The sequence below is a fragment of the Topomyia yanbarensis genome, chromosome 2 (genome assembly GCF_030247195.1).
Source record: "Topomyia yanbarensis strain Yona2022 chromosome 2, ASM3024719v1, whole genome shotgun sequence".
Taxonomy (NCBI): domain Eukaryota; kingdom Metazoa; phylum Arthropoda; class Insecta; order Diptera; family Culicidae; genus Topomyia; species Topomyia yanbarensis.
The window spans coordinates 74499605-74523858 of record NC_080671.1 but is presented as its reverse complement, the minus strand read 5'-3'; positions in this window follow the sequence as shown (position 1 = coordinate 74523858).

Below are 24254 nucleotides of genomic sequence, written 5' to 3'. Positions count from 1 at the left end.
CGAAACAAAAGTGTTTGAAATTAGAAAACAAAAAGTTCTGCTGGGAATGTGATTGTTTCCGATGCAATTACACTCAGGTTTTTTACGCAGGGGATACATGCCGTGTAAATGAAAACCGCGTAAATTTCCAAAAAAAGCATAAATGAAAACCGCGTAAATTTCAAAATCCGCGTAAAAAAACCTGAGTGTACTCTCCTACATAAAATACTACGCTGCTGAACAGTGCAATAACTACAGAAACACGTTGTCAGATGCCTTACTGATAAAAAACATATAACCGAAATATGAAACATGAAAACCAATAGGCTCTTTACCCTACGCAGCTACAAAGCGCCGTAAACATGGATTAACAAGTTACAACGCACACGCATGCATAAGAATAAATAATATCGGCTATCGATATGTACTGGAAAATTAGTGCAAAGTGTTGTAATGACGTCGTAATAAATGAAAGAGAAAGTAAACAAAGAGAGGCTCTCAATGTTACTTACGTCCTATTGAAAATTTTCTCTATTATATTTTTTTTTTCAAACGCAACACTCTTAAGCAGCACACACCGTATTGAACGTATTGAATTAAATCCAAACCACCCCGCCCACCCACTTTGCAAATCATTCTGTGACACCGTGCTGGTACCCGAAAAATCCGCACACGGCCACCGCTGCCGAAAATGCATAGCGTCTACCGCTTATTGTAGTGCCCAGACGCTGCAGCCATGATCTTACCCGTTCGACATAAGAACAAAAACTGATTCAAACGGGTACGCGTCACCTCTATTTATAAACTAACCGTATATGGTTTAGTCACTTAGGTGCGAGTGTGTGCAAATGCCAACGTTACCGAAAATCGATAGCGCTTATTGCATCGCCCGGAGACGATGTTGCTCGTATGGGATAAGAGCAACAACTGATTTAAACGGACATGCGTTGCTTCTATTTATGACTTTTCGTGTTTCATTGAGCAACTAAGCTGTCCTCTCTTGACGGCTGTGTCTGAGAAATCTGCCTCACGAATGGTAATTTTCCCGTTTTTCGTGAACTTTTTAATTTTACCAATTTCCAAAAGTCTACTTTTCTTGGGGAGATATTAAATTATTACCAATATTTAAGTGAGGTGTTTCTGAATCGGTTGGTGTATGAATGATTAAAATCCATCAAGAGTTCTGGTAACACTGTTGTGAATCAGTTTGTTTATTTTCGTTCTCGTATTTTGGATCGTTTTTTTTGTGTATATTAAGTGATTTCTCAATTAGAATAGAGTTTGTGCCCTCGCCTAAGCTGCAGTTATTGATCAATTGACTGATAATTTGTGATTCTTGGTCGTGCGGTGACAATTGATAAACATTTTGTTCTCCCAAAGTGTCGTCGGTAGTGATAGAATCCTTGTGGTGAAACCGTGGATGCATATCGGGAAAGCTTACTCGCGAAGTAGCTACTGTTGCCTACCTGTAGGCGATTCGCAATGGATTCGATCTGCCTGCAGTGCTCCGAGCCGGTAACCACTTTGAATCAGCTGAAATGCTAAGGATTTTGCGACAGAATCATGCATCTATCGTGTTCAACGCTCACTCGTCCAAAATTGGACATGATTAACGACTCAGCGAATATATTTTGGCTTTGCGACAGCTGTGTGGATTTGATGAAATCCTCCGCAGTGAACGCAGCTTTTACAGCATTGAGCGAAGCGTTCCGTTTGCTGACCGACACACATAAAACAGCGCTTGGCATTAAAGGCTGAAATGGAGAAAACCAGAAAATCAGTGGAATCCGCAACGACATTGCCTGCAACTCCCATATCATGGCCCGTTCCAAATAGAGCTGGAGCCAAACGTGCTCGCGAGACGGAGGATGATAAATTTCCTTCTAAATCCGATGTCCCTAGTCTAACGTGTGGCAAGAAAAAGGGTGATGTAGCAAAGGTACCCACAATCACTGTTCAACCCGCTACTAGTAAATGCTGGATTTACTTGTCACGAATTGCTACCACCGTTTCCGAAGCTGAGGTTGGTGCTATGGTTAAGGAGTGCCTCTCAACGGACGATCCGGTCGAAGTGAAGAAGTTAGTGAAAAAAGACGCAAATTTGAGCGGGCTTAATTTCATTTCTTTCAAAATTGGTGTTGACCCTCAACTTCGTGAAATGGCTCTCAATGCCGATACCTGGCCGGATGGGATGTATTTCCGCGAGTTCATCGACTTTCGGCAAGAACGTAATAATGACGGGAAGCTTGGGTTTCGGAAAACACCTCGACTGGGATAAATCCATCGCAAATAGCAGTTATTTTAGACCACGCACCGACAATTCGCCTGTTGATCAACGGCAACCGGGACGCACCGTAGAAAGCAATATGGAATCCCCCAATCCTCCCAGCACAGTCGTGCCCCTTGCAGTCAGCAGTATCTTCAGTCGTCCCGGCCCTGTGTCTGGGAATGGAGAGGGGGACTTCCAAATTGCCCTCTTTGGCAAGTATTTTCAAAATTATGTTGATGAATCAACCGTTTTTCCTGATGGAACTGTTTGTTCTAGCTCGAATGCTTCCGACTGTCAATTAATGAGTCATCGCTGTCAGCCGTCAGCTGGAAACCTCCTGAGGAGCACTCCAACTTCCATCACGAGTATTACCAATTCATGCAGTTCACCCGCTCCTTCCGCTGTTAGTAGTCATTCCAATCGCCCCGGTGTACATTCCAGACGAATGAATCGAGGAGTGCCGGTCAGCCTTCCGTGCCTAAAATCGTCGCCCATCCACTTATACTATCAAAATGTGGGAGGCATGAATTCCTGTGCAAATACCTATCGTCTAGCTACCTCGGACTGCTGTTACGACATCATCGCATTGACAGAAACATGGCTAAATGAGCAGACTCTATCCCGCCAGGTGATTTGCTCTGACTACGAGGTTCTCAGATGTGATCGTAGCCCTCTCAACAGCAACAAATCCTCCGGTGGCGATGTTTTGCTCGCTGTGCGTCGTGGATTAAAAGTTCAACATATAACAAATGACGCTTGGAGCAGCATCGAACAAGTATGGGCAGCGATAAAATTGGGAAATCGAACATTATATATATGTGTGGTTTATTTCCCTCCCGATAAAATTCGCGACTCTGCACTAGTTGATTCTCATTCTGAATCATTGACTTCTGTTTCCGCGATGGCGCAACTCACTGACGAAATCATGATTATCGGCGATTTCAACCTTTCTACAATAAAGTGGCGTTCCGTTCATAACGGATTTCTACAACCCGACCCAGACGAATCTGTTTTTCATCCTGGCAGCATCACTCTTCTGGATGGCTATAGCACGGCTACACTTCAGCAGATCAACAGCACCACGAACGAGAACGACCGGATTTTAGATCTATGCTTCGTCAATGCCAGAGATCAATCGCCGTATATTTCCACCGCCCTCACCCCGCTAGTAAAGTATGTTCGCCACCATCCGCCTCTACATCTTACACTCCAGGACGTACCGCCTATGAAGTTTTCGAGCCACGCGCCCACCGTGTGTTACAATTATAAGCGGGCCGACTATAGCAGCATTTTGAATATTTTACAAAGTATTAACTGGGATTCTGTGCTAAGCAAGGATGATGTGAACTCCGCCGCTGAAACGTTCTGCCATATAATGAGCTACCTTATCGACCGTCATGTCCCAAAGTGTAATCAACGAAGTGATCAATCCCCCTGGCAGACAGCCGAGCTACGTCAGCTAAAAACTGCGAAAAGAGCAGCATTACGAAAGTTTACCAAACGCCGTACCTTGTCACTTAGAGCTTATTATGTAAGGCTCAATAACGATTTTAAAAAACTGAACAGTTTTTGTTTTTCAAACGACCAACGAAAAATGCAACGTAAGCTTAAGTCGGATCCTAAATCGTTTTGGAGATACGTCAATGAGCAGCGGAAAGAAACCGGCTTACCTTCTACAATGTTCTTGAATGGTGAAGTTGGGCATGATTCACAAGCCATATGCAAATTGTTCGCCTCTAAATTTGCGAGTGTGTTCGTCAGTGAGACTCTGTCCTCGCAGCAGATTGACGTTGCAGCTAGCGGCGTGGCCCAACTCGAACGGTCAGTGAGTGAGATTCATGTGGAGCACTCGGATATTGTATCAGCAGCATCCAAGCTTAAAGCATCTTCATCTCCTGGGCCAGATGGTGTCCCTGCTGTGTTTTTGAAAAAGTGTATATCTGGTTTGGTGGAACCTCTCTGTCAACTATTCAAAATGTCACTGACAACCGCGATTTTTCCTCAATTGTGGAAAGCAGCTTTCATCTTTCCTGTCCACAAAAAAGGTGATAAGAGAAACATTGACAATTATCGAGGAATATCTGCGCTCTGTGCCATTTCCAAGCTCTTTGAGTTAGTCGTGGTGGAGTCAGTGTTTTTTCACTGTAAGGAATATATTTCTAAAGACCAACACGGATTCATGCCGAATCGATCTACGTCGACGAATCTACTATCTCTAACCTCTTTTGTGTCCGAAGGGTTTGATGCGAATCAACAAACTGATGTTATATATACTGACTTATCTGCAGCTTTCGACAAAATCAATCACGATATCGCAGTCGCTAAATTGGAAAAACTTGGCTTCAGTGGATCACTCCTGCGATGGTTTCAATCCTATCTCGTTGGCCGTCAACTCAGTGTGAACATAGGTGATGCATACTCCAAACTGTTCTCCGCAACGACTGGTATTCCGCAAGGAAGTCATCTCGGACCATTAATATTCACTCTCTATTTCAACGATGTAAACTATCAGCTGAAAGGACCACGGTTGTCATATGCAGATGATCTAAAAATTTTCAACAGAATTAGGAGCCGATCGGACGCACAATATTTGCAGCAGCAATTCGACACTTTCAGCAGATGGTGTGAAAACAACCGAATGATTCTGAATCCGGCGAAATGTTCTGTGATATCGTTCACCAGAAAAAAAGATCCCATTGAGTTTGAATATAACTTGTCTGGAGCTCTTGTTTCCCGGGTGAGCTGCGTTAAGGATCTTGGAGTGCTGTTAGATTCGAAACTTACATTTAAGAATCACATTTCGTATGTTGTTGGTAAAGCATCGCGAAGCCTGGGCTTCATTTTCCGTACGGCTAAATCCTTTACAGACATTTACTGTCTCAAAAGCCTATACTGCTCTTTAGTGCGCTCTACGCTGGAGTATTGTTCGGCGGTCTGGAACCCGAATTACATGAACAGCAGCGATCGAATTGAAGGCGTTCAACGAAAATTTATACGGTATGCTCTTCGACGCCTGCCTTGGCGCGATCCTGTTCGTCTACCAAGCTACGAGAGTCGGTGTCAACTCATCCAGCTCGATACTCTCCAGCGTCGTAGAGAAACTGCAAGAGCCTTATTCATCTCTGATCTTCTGTCAGGACGCATCGATTCTCCAGATTTACTAGAGCGAGTTAACATCCAAGCAAGGTCCAGAACGTTACGCGGAAACGTTCTTCTGAGAGTGCCGTTTCGACGAACTATTCAAACAGCTAATGCCGCTATCACGGGACTACAACGCCTCTTCAATCGTGTGTCGCACTTGTTCGACTTTCATTTGTCTCGAATATCATTGAGAAATCGATTCCTGCAGTTTTTTAGATGTAATTAGTTTAAGTTTCCATCATTGGGGCCGAGTACGGCCTGTTGATGTGCGTGATAAATAAATAAATAAATAAATAAATAAATAAATAAATAGTAATATCGGAGTTATAAGCGTGCAAACCTTACATAGTTTCGTTACATGGGAGATAGTTTAAATTTTAGAATGACACCTAGCCCCAGATAGTGGAGTAAGACATTTTTAATGTCAAAAAATTTGACGCACTTATGTCATGATCGAAACAATGTAAAAAGTGGATTTAGGGCCAAGTTATGTTTGGAGGTGCTAGGTTTGGCAATGAGCCCTAGTTTGGGAGTTTTTTAAAATTGGAGTGTTCCATACCTGGACACCCGAAGATGAAAATATACCAGATGGTCTTTAGCAGCCCTTCGTAATCATTCACGCATATCTACACCCGCGATATTCCAAACATGGTAACACCCCGGTGACATAGTGAACCGTCTAGCACTTATAAATTTACAGACGCGTTCTCAAACGTGAACCTACAAACATCCGTGTTCGCGTGATCATGAATCGATCACGTCCGGAAATCTCTACCCTATGGCCAAAAAATCAAAACGCGAAGTTGCATACACGTTATCACACACGACATACAGAAGCCCACGCTATCGAACAAGTTAATATACAAATGCCTGGACCCTTCACGATGATACACAAAGACGAACGTGCAATCGTTATCATCCACTCACAACAACGCCCAAGCTTTCGTAAACATAAAAACGCCCCGATGATTTAGCGAAAGCTATAGCACTTATAATCTGCGTGGTCTCAAATAAACGCTCATTCCCATGCCATCATAAAGTCCCTCCATCCGTACATCTGAACCGTGCATTCAATATCACGATTAGAATCACGTCCCGCTGCAATTGGTTTTAATAGTGTTTTAGTGGATGACATTTCACGGCTCGTCTGCAATTGTAGTGAGTAATTCTTACAGGGAGGTCTTTCTAGAACTCGGCTTTACAGCTCTAGTAGGACAACTTCACAAAAAACGCTTTTAACTGTCCAAACAAAAATAGATAGAAACCTTATTTATTCGTCAAAAATGCCAATTAATATTCTAAAAATCTCTAACACATGAAAAGATAATATAAGAAACCAGATGTTTCAAGAGCCACCCTACCTTAAATCTTTCAGAAATAATAATAAATGAAATATTAGAGAGGTCTAGATTATTGAGTTAAGTTTCTCCAATTGAATTGTTTTCAAACATTGTAGAGCATTGCGCAGCTAAATTCCTCACGTCTAAACAGTTCATCCTTTGACTTTCAGTTTGAGTACATTACGCCAGACACCCCCTTAAATTCTTCTGCATCCGTTCAATTCGATTAAAGTGGACGGTCTGATGCGACCTACAGATGGTAAATCCATATTCCAGAATACTGCGTACCAGTGCAATGTATAGAGATTTTTTAGTTGAAATCTTAATTTATTCTAAGATCAGTTTGAAGCTATAATAAGTTCGAATAAATCTAGAAAACGAAATACTGTGTTTTGAAAACACTATGAAAACATTATTCTTGAAAAGTTGTTAAATGTTATCTTCTTACACATCTTCAGTTACCGAGTGCATTATATTGTAGATTATTTTGGCATTTCCTAATTATTGAATTAATATTATTCTATATTTCTTATGGCTTATTTAGAAGTACAACGTGATACATATAAATACTGCTGCGGAACACGTGCGAGTTAAGGTCTTCCATTTATTTGTCCTCACTTCAGCTTTAATTTAATGATATGCAGCAATCATGCCTTACACTAAAGGCAAGAACCTGCTCGATACAATACCAACCAAAGCTTTCCTCAAGACAGGACAACCATCAGCAGAGAGGGTGTAAAACATGGCAGCAGGATGCCTCCCAAATTAACTTTATCTCGGAAAATATGAGAGAAGCATTTTAAGAAAATATTATCTCTACATAAATATGCAAATACACAACGCAGCCATTCGGTAGCATACATTATGCGTTACGTCAAAAGCATTCCAAAGTAGACCGACATCTCTCACTCAACCAGCAGTGGAGATATTTTTCAGATGGGTGTCTGTTTTCCCCGGCAGCTGTGAAAGGAACCTGAGAAAACATTTTCCAGCTTCATCCAGAAAAACGAGCAGAAAACAGCTCGATACAATCTGTGTATACACAGGGAAAATGTTTGATGTATACGATGTCGGAAGGTTTCCATTTTACTGGGAGGGGTATTTGCCAGTCAGTTACTTTTCTCCGCACTTTCCAGTTTCCGACGAGACGAGTGTAAAATCTAGAACCTTATATTTGCACAACTACAACCAGAGCACGGTCGAGCATTGCAGAGTGAACGAGAAAAACTTATCTGGGAAGAGATGTCAAGAGTATATCACAGTGACTGGTTCCCTCGGGATACAAAACCCTGACTGGCTGGCTTGGATCGAATAGCCAGATTCTCTCCACAGCACGATATAAGACCGGAGCTCGATAGAATGATTGACATTTTGATAAAATCGCTCTCGCCTTTTTCCAGCGTGTTGCACCATCAGAAGGGTAAGGCAGCTCGAGATGGATGCTTGCCGGGATATCAGCCAATGGCAGGGAAGCGAATAAAAGCGCAGAATTCGGGAATGAAAAAACGGGTGTTTTGTGATCTGTTTTCGTTGCTATCAGACCGGATTCAGATGTGGCAAACGTACATCAGGTCTGACACATCAAATGGGGTTGAGCGTGTTCGCGATGGAACAGTTTTATAGCAAAGTTGCAATCAACAAATACTGTTCATTGACTTTAAGATTTCACCATAAAAACAAGAAATTAGTTTACAGATCATCCTGATGTTTATGATGTTTATGTTCAAATTTTAAAGATCATCGGAATTAATGTCAATGATATGTTCGTTTTAAGATTTTCACCCCGGAATGAAGAAATGCAATTAATTTTGATTATCACTATTTTTAATTATAGACTTTCGAGCGCATCAGAGTGCGTTTTAATTCCATTTCATTAGTATGACACCGATTTGGCACCAGATAGACGCTAAATTCAAAAGCATAACACAACTTGTAGTCACGTAGCAAATGAGTGATCCCGAGTTTCGGAAGCACCGAAGTTCTGATTTGCTGATGAAACCGCGAAATCGAAATCTGGCTAAAAACCAAGACCACGCATTTACGCAGGAAAAAAAGTTATTCTCAAAATCCAATAAAGTGCCACAATTTTGTAAATAATTCAGTAGAATATAAATTTACTAAAAATAACGTAAGTAATTGATTTTGTGAAGACAGTAATTATCTGCGCCATGATTAGTTCGTACAACTCGACCAAGCAGCGACCATTGCTAAGGTAGCCCCTTTGTCATCCCATGAACTTCGAAACACGTATCACAATTAAACATAAGAAAAAATCGTCAATTTGCTCAAAGTATTCGGTGGCAATATATTCCATGACGGCCGCCAGTCATCATTCCAATGATGCACAGCCGTGCCAGTTTCGTGCATATAATGATCGCACACCCTATGGGACCATTCATAAATTACGTTACACAAAAATTACCCAAAATTGACTCCCACTTCCCCCATGTAACAAATTGTCACAAATTTCTCTATCGCCCCTCCCCTACTACTTAACAAATTCTTCAAAAAAAATTCTCTTCAGTAAAAAAATGTTACGTAACGTTTCAGCTTACTTCCCCATATGTCACAACATGTCCCATTTTGGCGTACCACCTCCACCACTTATCTTACTAACCACTCGGGTTAAAAGGGTGACACGCCGGCCCTGTCAATAATCATAAGTAAAACATATGACTTATACTAATTTTTTTCTGTAAACTTGACGAAGGGCATAGATGTTTGAATTTTTTTTAAATAATTTCCTTTCCAGTGTACGTATATCATTATATCGGGATTTACACCAGAAATACCGAAATAGCTGATTTGAATGCAACCATGCAGAAGATGGAGAAATTTCAGCAGCGTATTAACAGCCTAAGCACTTCGACTATGTCCATGACATTACTTACCAATATTTGTTGTTCCGTGCACTTTTTCATGAAATATCATAGAGTTGTGTCTAGCTGCATGCATTCAATATTAGGTACAAGTAGTAGCTATAAGAAAACTATTAGAACCTAGAACATATCCGCACAGAAAAATATTTTGTTTTGAAAACCGTGGCTTCTCTGGGAGAAATTTTGAATTGAGATTTTCAATAAAATATCTCGAAAAATAATGTTTTTTCGGAATTGACGCATTTTTTTTTGTTTCGCTTTTAAAGGTTTTAATTTTAAGGTTTCACCTTGGGATTCTAACCCAGGCGAGTTACGTAGAAGACAATGAATTTACCAACTACCCTATGCCCGTCACTCACCAGATTTTTACGTTTAATGCATTTCTCAGACATCTAAGCAACAAAAATACGAAATCGATTTATTGAAACTCAAAAGAATCCCCTTCGATGATTATGACGGATGAAAATTTCTGACCATTGGCTATTTTGCAGTACCTCTTAATCATGTCCGATTGAAATCAAATTTTGTATAGGGCCTTTTTCCAAGGTATTGAAATTTTTGCACACTACCCATTTGTAAAATTCAATTGTCTCTTTATTCTATTAGCTTGCTCAGCTTAGCTTAAGTAGACTGAACGTAGTTGCATTTCATATTGACCGAGTGAGTGAAAATTCACAATGAAGCAAAAAAAAAAATGCTTGGGAGGAGTAAATCATTCTCACTGTGCATGTTTCCTTGACTTAACACTTGCATAAAATGGTCAATAACGACGCCGGCCACGTCCAACGCTATTCTACCGAGGAAGGAAAGGAATGTTAGTTCGTTGCTAGAGACTGAGACTACCTCTGCATCTCCACGAGCATCACGGGCCTTTTGTGTTAATAGGAAAGGAAAAAGATCAGGAGGTATTTCGTGGTAGACAATATGATCTTAGCAATATGTACGAAAGTCGCACGCGATCAATTTCCGAGAATTCGAAACAAGCAACTTCAGCTCCGGACAGCCGGCTTTTGGGTGTGTTGTTTTTTATTAACAATTCAATGATAATTTCCAGATTTTTAAGTTTTTAGAGGTCTGTCTAACTTTAGCAGAAACGCCAGAGGTGTGCCCGTCAGGAGCACGTCAGACAACCTTGATTAACCTCCTCGGACACTCGTTCATCAGTAGCAAACCGTAACGCGAGTGGCGTCGTGAAAACTGTCATTTAGTAGATGACAGAATCTTGAAGCTCCGATTCTTATGTTGTTGTTTTGTAAGTTAACGTGTTTGCAAGTTGATTTTTGGTAAATTCATGTAATAAACTAAACAAGTCTGCTCCTGCAGGTTTTCCATGAAAATAAAGAAATTTAGGTCGAGTACGACGGGAAGGATTGATTGAAACTGTTCTTATTTAGCATTCTGTTTTCCCTCGAGTTAACAGCCAATTTATTCACATTTCCAGCTAAAACTCATAAGTTTACCAAAACATTTCAAATTTGACGTCTAATAATGGACGAATTTTGAGCTAAATCGTATTCAGAGTTGGCAACACTATCTCAGTTTTTAATAAAACTTTCTGTACACGAAGACTTTGTCACAAAAAGCCACTTTGCATACTTTGTTTTTCCAAAAATGATCTAGACTGTCTTCTGAAAAGGGTCAAACTTTTTTTTACATTTTTGCCTTTCTCATATAAAGAAAGGCTATGCAATCACTGTAAAAATCGACTTTTTAACCAAGGCCCGGAGGGCCGGTTGTCATACACCATTCGATTCAGTTCGTCGAGATCGGCAAATGTCTGTGTGTGTATGTGTGTGTGTATGTGTGTGTGTCATTTAAACTCACACAATTTTCTCAGAGATGGCTGAACCGATTTTCGCAAACTTAGTTTCATCTGAAAGGTATAACGCTCCCATAAGCTGCTATTGAATTTTTAGTTGATCCGACTTCCGGTTCCGGAGTTACGGGTTGAAGAGTGCGGTCACACAGCAAATTCCCATATAAACTGGTACCACCATGATGTTCAAATGATGTAAAACATATTAAAATTGATGTAACATTACTCTAGTTTGCGGGTCTGGATCACTAATGATCAATCAAAGCAGCTTTGACCACATTGGCCACCTATGACGGTTCATGACGCCCCCGGGGAACCCGCCAAGTTCCTAAAATAATATCACACCCATTCCACAACGAATTATCGACCGATTTTTACAAACTTGATTTCAAATGAAAGATACAGTAATACCATTGACTGCTGCTGAATTTCATTCGGTTCTGACTCTTGCTTCCGGAGTTACAGGGGTGTTGGTAAGGATACACTGGAATTTTCCATATAAATCGGTACAATCGTAATACCTCAGAGGCTAAAAACTATTGAAATGGTCACCAAATTACTTCTAATCGCAGATCTAGATCACTGATTGCCAATCAAACATTCTTTGAATATATTGTCCACTATCGACGATTCCGGAAGTCCGAAATTTCGGGCATATTCCACAATTAAAGTCACATCGGTTCATCGGTGATGACTGAACCGATTTTCTCAAACCAAGTCTCAAATGGAAGGCAAAATATGCAGTTGAGCATTGCGTCACATCGTTTTCTCGGAGATGGCTGAACCGATTTTTACAAACTAAGATTCAAATGAAAGGTATAATATTCCCATAGGTTGCTATTGAATTTCATTTTCAACCGACATCTTGATCCGGATTACGAGTTGAAGAGTATGGTTACAAAACAAAATTTGTTGATTTGTCCACATCGGTTTCTCGGAATTTGCTGAACCGATTTTGACAAACTTAATTTTAAATGAAAGGTCTATCAGCTACTGTTGAATTTTGTGTGGATCCGAGCTCTGGTTCCTGAATTACAGGGTGATACGCACGATCACGCAGCAAATCCCGATTCCAACGAATTTTGCGATGAATGTAAAAAGGTGAAATTTTTTTTTCCAAAATGTACACAACTGTTGAATTTGTAGATCTAGGTCCCCAACAGTCATTCAAAGGCTCTTTGGTCACACTGGCCACCATCGACGGATCCTGAAGTATCCAAATTCAGAATAACGGTTATATTGGTTTCTCGAAAATGGCTAGACCGATTTGATCAACTTAGTCTCAAATGAAAGGTGTCGCGTCCCCGGAAACTGATATTAAATTCCATCTCCATCCGACTTCCGGCTCCGGAGTTACGGGTTGTGGAGTGCGATCACATAGAAAACTCCGATTCAAACCGATACCGCGATGAATGCAAAAAGGTGCTCTTATATATGTACTTGCCAAGTGTAATAAGAATGAAAGAGATTTCCATAATGTTATATTGTACGAACCAGCTATTATATCATAGTTTGGAGAAATGAGAAAGGCACAATTGCACCTCTAGGTGGATTAAAACAGGTTTTTTAAATGGCTATTGTCCAAAAAAGACAAATCCTACAAAAAAAATGTTGTAGAAGTGATTTTCTCAAAATTAGTCAAATTTTTCAATAAAAACATTAGAAAAATTCTTCATCGACTTCTACACTGAAAAAAATCGATTTTAAAAATTTAAGGCCGATTTATAAAAAACCATCTCTGATTTGGATGAAATTTTGTTCCAAGATAGGTAAATATGTTCCCTACCTACCATCAAAAATTCAAGTTGGGCACTTTTAAGGAAAACAAATTATTTGAAAATAACGTTTCCTTGTCCAAACTGATTTTTTTATTTTTGTCGAAAACTTAACCAATGAAAGTCATAATCATCTCAGAATCCAATAAAACTCAATTTGTGAGAAGATATTGTCTAATTTGGCAACTATTATTATTAATCAAGAATGCCATTGAAAAGAGTGCATCTGTGGAATTTCTGAGTGATATTGTTTGGGCGTTATTACACAGTTCTTCAAGTTTTTCTAACATTTTGTTGTACTGTTTAGTGAATATGTAGCAGAAATTTAATTTTATGATTTGTTTGTAAATTTGTTCAACTGCCCAGTTATATAAATCTCGGGCAGTTGTTATGGTATTTCCATAGTCGCGAGCAAGACTGGCTCTTTTTACCATTCGCTTGAGAGCGTCACCAATGGCATCACAGGGTCCTTTTCCATGGGATGTTGCAAAAAATGCCATTCTGCGCTTAATTCGTACTTTGACTAAATTCTACACAAGCTTGCGAAGTCTTTCTTATTATTGCATTGTGCTGCATAAAATAAATTTTAGAAAATTTTGTCAATTGTTTCACAAAATTTATTATTTTCGACCAACTGAGCTGAAGTTCCAGTCTTCCAGTTTTTCAGTCTTCCAGTCTTCATTCCAGTTTATTATGAATACCGTAAACCGGGGTGACATTGATCACTTTTCAAAGTAATCATTACATATTTTTAGACACAACAAATTTTTTTCAAGTTCAATGTTTTTAAACCATGTACTGATCTATGGAGAACAAGATTGGATAATTTTACCTCAAAATTGTCTGCTTACAGCTATTTTTACAAAAATTATTTCAAGTTGAAGTCCGTTTTCGTATTCCGGGGTGACTTTGATAACCTGCATGTTAAAGTTATTGATGTGAATGTTTTTCATTCAAATGTTTGTTTGCACTAATTCTGGAAAGATACTCATTGTTAAATAGATGTTAATTGGTATTATACAAAGTATTGCAATGTACTGTAAAATTCGAGAAACCAAAATTCGTATAATTTGTGTACAACTAGCATAAAAGATTCTGAAAACCTTTAAAATTGCTAAAATTGGTTTATTTCATTGCATTATCAATGTACAAAAAGTTTCATCCGTTTTAACACGTTGGAATATTGAACAATGAAAAAATGTTGCGAATTTTAGCTTAAAATAATTTTAAATAATTGCCAACTAGTTTCACAAAAAATGCATTTAAAATAAACAAACTTTTAAAACTAAATTTAGCACATATAAATCTAAAGGAAAATAAAAACTCGCTTGTAATTTATTACTCTTGCTTTAATCTGAGATTTATTTGTTTTATAAAAAATAGACACTTTACGAAGCTTCGTAAAAATAAGGTAAAGTCAAATTTCGGTTTTTTTGTGGATTTTGTACCCAAAAACCGAACAATATACTCAAAATGTATAACAAATCAGTATTTTATAAGTTTAGAGAAAAAATCATTTCAAATTAAAATGGTTCGGTAGACTATTCTGGTTTAATAATCTTCCGGCAGTCGCTCTAGTGCACTGAGTGCACGCTGCTCTGAAAATCAAGCGAAATCGTTTTAGAGCAGCTGCGGCTGCTCGCTCGGTGAGCCATTTGCGCGACTTCCGGAGGGATAAGCGATCTACGAAAAACAAGTTTCAAGTGATCAAAGTTACCCCGGTTTACGGTATATACCATATGCGTTACTGATACTTTTTGCCTGTATCAGGCAACTAGCAGTTGAGAAATTGGATTCTGCGATGATTATGGCTTTCATTGGTTTAGTTTTCGACAAAAATACACTGAAAAAAAATTCAACTTGGGCAAAAAAATTGTTTTTCAAATAACTTTTTTTCCTTAAAAGTGCGCAACTTGAATTTTTTTACGGAAGATAGGGAACATATTTACCTATCTTGGAACAAAATTTCATCCAAAACAAAGATGTTTTTTTTTGTAAATCGACTTTAAATTTTTAAAATCGATTTTTCCAGTGTAGGAGCTCATGAAGATTTTTTTCAATATTTTTATTAAAAAATTTGACTAATTTTGTAAAAATCACTCCTAAAACATTTTTTTGTAGGATTTGTCATTTTTAGACTATAGCCATTTGAAAAAAATTGGTAAAAAAAAGTTTGACCCTTTTCAAAAGACAGTCTAGATCATTTTTGGAAAAACAATGTATGGAAAGTGGCTTTTTGTGACAAAGTCTTCATGTACAGAAAGTTTCATTAAAATCTGAGAGGGTGCTGCCAACATTTGTTTGAATTGGCGCGAAATTCGTCAATGGTAAATATAAAGCGAACTCGATTTCTCGGTAATTTTATTTTATACGAGCTCGGTGCTTCGAATTCAAAATCTTCGGGATTTTTGGTTCTCTATATTAAAAATTGTGCGTTCAGACCGCATTCCATAAATTTTTGAGCTTCGGTTTCGTGTCTGGTGCAAGTTTTATAAGGTTGTCGGATTCGAGTTGAATTTGAGTTTTTTAATTATAAATTTATCTGGTTCTGGTTGAGTTTTTCAATTTTTATATTTTCGGGCCCGGATCAAGTCTCAGATTCGGGTTCGAATACAGTTAACTCTCTCTATGTCGATATTGAAGGGACCATCGACATAGGGAGAGATCGACATATAGAACACAATGATTTTCTTTGAGACAACTTTTCCTTCAGGACATCATAATACATACCGGGAAACGAATATAGATGTTCGTATTGGGGGGAGTAGGGTAGTAGACGACGAGGTAAAGTGCATTCGCACTGTAAAATATCAAGTTTGCTGTTTGAGAAGGAATCACTTATTTGCAGTTTATCATTCTGCCCCACATGTAGGGGAACATGGGGAGACTTTACCAGGTTTTCAGATAAACCTGCACAAATCTCTAAAAAAGTTTTCAATTCTTCCAAAGTCATTGAGATATAATGTATAAAGGTATTATTCGTGTTCATAATTTTTTGCGGAGTTTTTAACTTACTTTTTCAAAAGTTATAAAAGTTTGTCTGAGATCGTTTTTTTTGTAAAGTCTCACCACTGTGGGGAGACTTGACCAAGGCCTGGGGAGACTTGACCAAGAGAATTTTGAAAAATCAGAACAAAAAACTACAAGGAGCAGCCCTATGGGGTTGCACGGCCTGTAGACGTAGGACTATACTACTTAATGTAAAATATTTATTTTCTTAGTACATTTATAGTAATAATAAATCAAATATATTTCTTACGTATGGTTTAATCACAACCAATCAACATCGAGTATTACACATTGAACCAAACCTTCTTGGTTATCAGGTCATTTCATTTGTAGTAGGTGATCGAATCCGATTGAACTTATTTAAGAAGATCTGAAGAAAGAAGACAGAAAATTGTAACCGAACTAATATCTGGAACTAAATCTTTATAGCATAAGATTAGCTTGTAAAAACTTTTCGATTGTGTGTGGTAAAAAATAATCGCATTTCATGTATAGACCAGAATACTTGGTCTAGTTATATTTTGCCATTATTGTAACTTTCCTAAAGTAATACTTTCCTAAAGCAATAATTCCTTTCCTTAATCATATATCGAAACTATAAATATACAAGAATCGAAAACAATTCTATATATGGACAAGATGCGTTTTTACAACGGTTTTTCAAGTGGCAGTGTATTCATTCATAAATAGGCTTTGTAGTATGTACCTATTAGTAAAATCAAAATACTATAGGCTGAGTGGAAATGAATCACGTGAAGGGAAAATGAATGAATGAATTGATCGAACGTAAATAATAAACTTTCGTTGTGCAATTTAGTAACAAATTAGATCTAACTACCTACACATTCGACTCAAACGTTAAACCCAAGCGCACAAAGCAAAATTAATCAACACTGATAATGATGGGTAGAGCGAAAGAGACAACTAATACCACGACACTATGTTAACCGTGTTTGCAAATGGAGCAAACTATTTTGTGTACGAATAATTATACATGAAAGTGTGCTGGAAACGAGCACAACACAAAAGATAGCATAGTGTTCGAACGGCAAGCACAGTCGCATTCACTGGGTAGCGTACCTCCACAGGTAGTGTAACGGACTTCTAACTCAGCTACACTGGCTGTGAAAACACACAACGCAGTGACCTGCTTCGTCTGTCGCTCAACAGGCAACTGAGCTGCACTGGCGAAATCCGTCCGTTTAAATAGTCGATGATGACGTCATTCATAGAAGCGTAGCGCGCTAGGTACACAAATCTGTCGTGCTGGACTAGGGAAGCGCTATCTTCTGTGTGTAAATGCGCAATATTTTGACTAGGTTGTTCATTACTTAAATTTTTAATGATATGATATTAAAAATCTTTGGGTTTATCTATTGGAATCTATTTTTACAAGTATTTCGGGGCGATATGTGCAAAAAAATTGAAAATTTATCGTGAGATGGCTGAATTATATGCGTTTAAAATTGGACCACTTTTCGTTACATACCCTTCTTTGTAGAATTTGCAACGTGCACCCCTGTATCGAAAACAGAGACGTAGTCCTACGTCAAAATAATGACATAAATAATACTGTAATCTTTTTTTCCATATTGTCGAGGTCATTAGGTAGCAGTAAAAAATATAAAAGGGTTGCATTTCACAAATTTCGACTGTGTTTAATGCATTTCCTTTTAAGGATTAACTGTACTGCTTATATTGCATATTAACACGTCACGAAATCAGCCATATTACTACTAACTTTGTTTACTGACTGATGTTTGATATGGGATTTTTTTTGTGACGTGATTAACTAACAGTAGGTACGACAGCATAGTAAATATCAGAAAATTTTTATCTTTCTTCGGCTTATTGCCACTTCGTCATGTCTCCCATAAAATCTTGGTCAAGTCTCCCCAACATTACAACAATTTCGTTCAATCTCGTGCAAATTTTAGTAATAACTATTTCAATGTTCCGATTTATGTAAAATCATTTCACTAGTTCATAAAGTATAAAATAATGTATGAGTACTTTAGAAGTAATTATTAGGCGAGTAGATATGTCCATACAAAGTTTGATACAAAATTACATAATTTAACGCAAATGTATTAAATACGGAATCTTTTCTATAAGGAAAGCATTTTTCATTCCAAACTTTTAAAATTACCTTGACGGACCGAAACTAGTATAAAAATATTTTTGAACTTTTTTTAAGAACCTAGAGAACACGTCATAGCCAATAATAGATTTCTGCGCTTGGTCAAGTCTCTCCATGTTCGCCTAATTTAAAAATTGTTTTGACCACGAAAGAATGATTTCCGTGCTACAGACGGCTGCATTTTAAATATTTTTAAAGCACGTTAAAGTTAAAATTTTGAACCTAAAAATGCATAATTTCTAGAAAACCTCGATATATGCAGATTAAGATGAATTCATTTTACAAAGTCTCGTAGGAAAACATTGAATATCCACTTCATCCCAAATCATGTCTTTACTGTCCCTACATTCAGAATATTGATATAGGACTTAGCGTCCTGATCGCCAATTTTCGTTTCATTATGTACACTGCTGGCCAATAAAATAGGTGTGTTATAGATTATTTTGTTTTTCTCTCAATTACACATACCAAGTTACAGCAGTCTCAATCACACCGCACACACAAGCCTTGGTATCTGTCAAGTTACTAGTGGGTTGTTGGCGCTGATTATATTTGCAATCTTTGTCAAGATGTAAAACAAGACTGCCACAGGCTTTTTTGTGTGGTCAATATAATAGGTGTGTGAAATATATTAACTGGTTATTATTTTACTCAATACCATTATATGTTTAATTTGGTAAAGTTTGTATTCTGCGTGCTAAGAAATGTATTTAAATGTTGAATAAGTCAAAGATTTGTTATAGAATGGGTCGAGCATTTCACTGTACTCAAGTGGAACGAGTTTTGCTAAGAAATTTTGTTAAAGAAGATAAGACGTACAAATAAATCGCGAATACACTTTGGCATTCCGAAAACTTCTTTACAAATGTCTTAAAACCTTTGAAAAAAGAAACACGCAAAAAACCCAAGAAAACATCTACAGCAACTGACCATTGTATCGCATTATTAGCGAAATCTGATCCATTCGCGTCATCCAGGACTATTACAGCACAAATTGGAAATGTGGTAAGTCCGAGAACAGTTCGCCGTAGGCTGTAAAACTCTAATCTTCCAGAAAAAATGCTAAAAAGGTTCCACTATTGCGAAGCAAAAGACTTCGCAGAAATGTGAAATTTACTTTTCAACACCGTTAATGGGCATGGTTCAGAAGGAATCAAAATATGGAGACATATCCTTCGGAGGGACGAATCGAAGATAAACCTGTTTTCCTCCGATTCACAACGAAACGTTAGACGTCCAAAGTGCAAAAAGTTTGATCTGCGACACACGCAAAATATGGTAAAGCATGGAGGCGATAACAATGAGGTTTGGAGTTACTTTTCGTTGAATGGCGCAGGTCCTATTTTTCGCAACACCACTATAATGGCAAGATTCGAATGCAAGGCTAAAGAATGGACATCCTTAAGGAGTCCAATGCCAAAGATAACGTGCCTTTATATGGCAGTTTCAGCAAGATATTGATATTGAAAACACACATCGAAGTATGTAAAGGAATGATTTCGGGATAATAAAGTGACTATAATTTCGGACCCTACCAATCTCCTGTCACTAAAAAAAACTAGAAAATCTACGTAATGTACTTAAAAAGAAGTTATCCGGTCAAAATTTCAGAAATAAGGGTCGTTTGTGGGAAGCAGCTTAAAAGGAATGGTACACTATGCCAACTTATCAGCTTTTGAATGACTCAATGCCAAGGCGAATGGATAAAATTTGGTTGAATAAGGGAGGTTACACAGGCTACTAGTTGTCAAAAATATTAAAGTCTTAAAATCATTGGATTTGAAAATTTTTAATACAATGGATTACAATACACCTATTTCATTGACCAGGTGCTTTTTGGATTTCATAGGGAAGAGAGAGTTCCTGTAAAGCATAACAATTAATTTACAAATAAAAGTGTTCTTTTTCATATTTACGACTGTGCCTAACTATAAAATATTGAAATAAAAAATATTTTTAGAGAAAACTCAAAATTTCACGTATTTTTATGTCACACCTATTTTATTGGCCAGCAGTGTATATGCTTTGTGATGTCCTGAGAGAAAAAAAACACATCGACATAGAGAGAGAATAATGCAGGCAAATATAAAGCTAGATACATCGATACAGGGAGATATCGAGATAGAGAAAATATCGACATAGAGGAGTTTTTATACGTGCGATCTGAAGGGACCTACGAAATAATCAAGATAGAGAAAAATATTGACATAGAGAATATCGACATAGAGAGAGTTAACTGTAACAAATTAAATGATTGTATACAAAACACGACTATGGTTGTATTGAAAATGCAGCATGTCTAGCGAAGACCATGTGCGAGTTTTAGATTATCAATAGTTTCCAGATTATCTGAAATATTTGATCAAATTGTTTGTTGTTTGATTTATTATTATCACATTGACATTTCAAACAATCAACAATTTGATCAAATATTTCAGATATTCTGGAAACTATTGATACCGTCATAGGGGTTACTTTACGCCACGGGGGCTACTTTACGCCAAAATTAAAGAATGATACTTGAGCTTCTAGCTCAAATTTAACGTTATATTTTGACAAAAGCAAAACATAGTATTATTCGCTTGTTAAATACAAATTTTAAAATTGAATATAGGTTTAAGGGAATGCTTGCAAGTAATCGTAGTAGGCGATAAAACTGAAACATAAAATATACGCAAAAAACATTGTAACTTAAATTCTCTTGGGAAATTATTCAAATTATTAGATAACAGGATATAAATTACGTAAAACTAACCTAGCAATGTAATGCAATTATTTCTGTTTGTACTTTTTGTCCGTACTTTTGATTGTTTGGTAAATGGTGACCATATGTCCATTTTATCTAAATTGGGTGCTACTTTACTTTACTTAAGTCTATATTACACAATCTGTATATTTGATCTAAAATTTACTCTTATTTTGAGATTTGGTTCTAATTCAAAGCGGACTTTTATTAGCGTACTTGTTTGACTGTTTTGAAAAATAACAGTAACCGATAATTAGCAAGTTGAGTAGTGTAGTTGCAATTGAGCAAACATACATAAACGCTATCGCCCCCTGTGGGGGCGACTTTACACCAATTTTAAGTTCTTTATATATCATATACAATCTTGATTTTCCAAAAGATTTTTTCGCTGACTTTGGAGGTACTTCTGCAATATGTAAAACATCAAACAGTTTCAAATTTGAAGTTGCGTGATCGGAGTTCTTGAGTGTAATGTGCACCTAAATTGTTCTCCACTAAGGAGGAATATAGCATAAAGCACCTTGTATTTGCTTGCTAAGCCAAACCAAATGTTTCGATTTTATTAGTTCTCATCAGCTTAAAATGAGCTCATTTTAGCTCATTTCAAAAGTTTTTACTTATCACATACGGCATTTCTTTAGTTTTGAATGCATTCTAATAAATAATCATTTGTTCTGCGCCACTCATGGTTTTTTGTGTACCGAGTCCCTCTCATTTCGTTTTTATCTTAAACAACAATTCAACCTAAATTATTCTTCCACACATCTGTAATTTTTTTAAAAATTCTCAGCATTCCGCACCTCTACTGATGCCAGCCGATATAACTGACTCTTTCATGATCGAGCGCATAAACTCATCCACAAACCCACTCCTCGCTATTGCCAGCACCATATCTCCGACGAAAGAAATAAACTGCAGACGTCCCCAATGCTCCAAGATAAGAATGATTTGTTTTGGCGATTTACGACCACTGCCATCGCTCGCCGTCACCCGATTCGCAGCGCAACCCATTCGAAGGCAACCCACAGTGATGTCGGCCTTCAAACCATTTCACGCTCTTTTGAAAAACTCTTCCACGGCTGGCCGGACGTCTATGGGACTGCTTCCGCCCCAATCTCATTCATGTCGTTGTTTGCAGCGATGACAAGTGCTTGCTTGGTTGGTTGGTTGGTCGGTCAGTAGAACCGTGGGTGATATGATACCGATTCCGTCGCACCATCAGCATGACACAAGAGATTTATAAGGTTTCCCGAAGCTCTCTAGATGCGCACTGCTCACCCCGCAGCAGGATGTGAAAGTTATTGCGCAAAGGTTTGCATGTACAGACCACATCTCGAACCTAGCTGCTATGACGGCGGTGGTCATCATTATTATTGACTGGACTCCATTAATAATGCGTTTCGATAAAAGTACAGCTGAGCAATCGTCTATCGAGCGAGCGAGGTGACATTTATGGACCGAACCGTAGACTTACAACCATGGCTTCGTGTGAGGAACCGGACATCCAAACAGGGGAGGAAAGTGATGATATTTTTCAATCGCCGCACTCGCCACATTCCTGTGGAATGCAGATACATCGTCACGAGTAAAAGATTTCGGTAAAAGTTTTTATTTCTCATTTTTCTCTGTGTGCCGCAACGATTTTCACTTTTCCTGTTGAGTAACCCCAACGCAGTCGAAGCTGGCACTGTTGGGTTGCGCTTCGATTCGGAACTTGCTGTGCGGTCAGCAGAGCCGCAGTAAATCATGTTCGTTGTATATGGAAGATAAAAGTATTCAATCGAACAGTGGTAGAAATTCGCTGTGAAATATATCCTTTCCTGGTGGCAGCTTCCTTCGCAAGGCAGCTCGGTTTTGGAGAGCTCTGGCAATGATTGCTGGTCTCAGTCGCACCATACCAACTCCCATGTCTGATAATAGCAGAGCATAGGCAGAACACCACGTGAGAAAATCTATTATTATTACCTATAGATATTGCTGCTGCCGTCGAGTCTGGAAAATACCGTTTGTAGGATTCCCAGTATTTATAGACAGTTATGTTATGGTCAACTAAAATAAGAATATTTTTTCACCTATCAAAATAAATGCCTTTCTGAGCTACAGGATGGTCTCGAAGCTCAAACCGCAGATGCAGCTAGGTACCATCTTATACCAGTTTATACGCGATTCCAACCCAGCAAAATACGCTCGAAATCTGCAGTAGGAATCTATCCTAGGTGTCCTCTTTCTCTGTTTGTGCAATAAAACATTCCCGCACAGGCACACACACACATTTTTTTTCATTGGATGGGCTAAGACTGTTTGTAGGTAACTGGACCTGCGGGAAGTAAAAAAAGCAGGACGCACCTAATGGTCTCTTAAGTTGAGCATGCCGTTCACCGTTGGTTATCCGAAGGTCCTCACGTGGGGAGCAGTTTACGTTACACGTGTAGGTATAAAGCTTTCGGCTATTATCATCATTTTTATAGCGCTAAACGTCGCCAGATATCCCGAGGTGGAATGTGCTGCAAAATATATATCGGCCGTACAGATGGGCTGATGACGTTTAAAAATATTTGTGAAGAGTTGTTTATAAGTATGCAGTAAAAGGACATGTAAGTCGTGAGAGTAAGAAACACCCTAATGCCACAGGAATTCGATGTTCAAGCTAATCGTTCAAAGTTTTATTGAAATTTAAATGAAATCATGCGAATTTTAGTACTACCTGAAGCCTACGAAGTCTTCAAAGTTCTGAAGCTATCCAAATACCTGATCATCATGACAAATTTTTGACAGCGTGTTTGATATATTTCCAATATTTGTTTCCCTAGTGGCACTTGAAAGGACGATATCAGTTACATAACTTTTGCTGGTGCGCTGCTTTGGATTCTAAATCAGTTTCGATTATTTTCAACGTATTATCTTATAGAAACTGCTAATCAACATTTGGTGCTGCTCGTTGGGGTGATTAAACATAAGGTTTTGATGCACACTCCACTTGTGAGGATGGGTCTCTGTTTAGTTCGAAATCTTGGTTACTGCACTTCCTCAAAACCAAGTATTTTCAGCTCGTTAAATTGACCGCCTGAAATGTCCAGAACAGCAAATCGTCTTGATATCGGTGGCGAAATACTTACTTCAGACACTATTTGAAGTTAGCTACCACATCGACTTTTCAAAT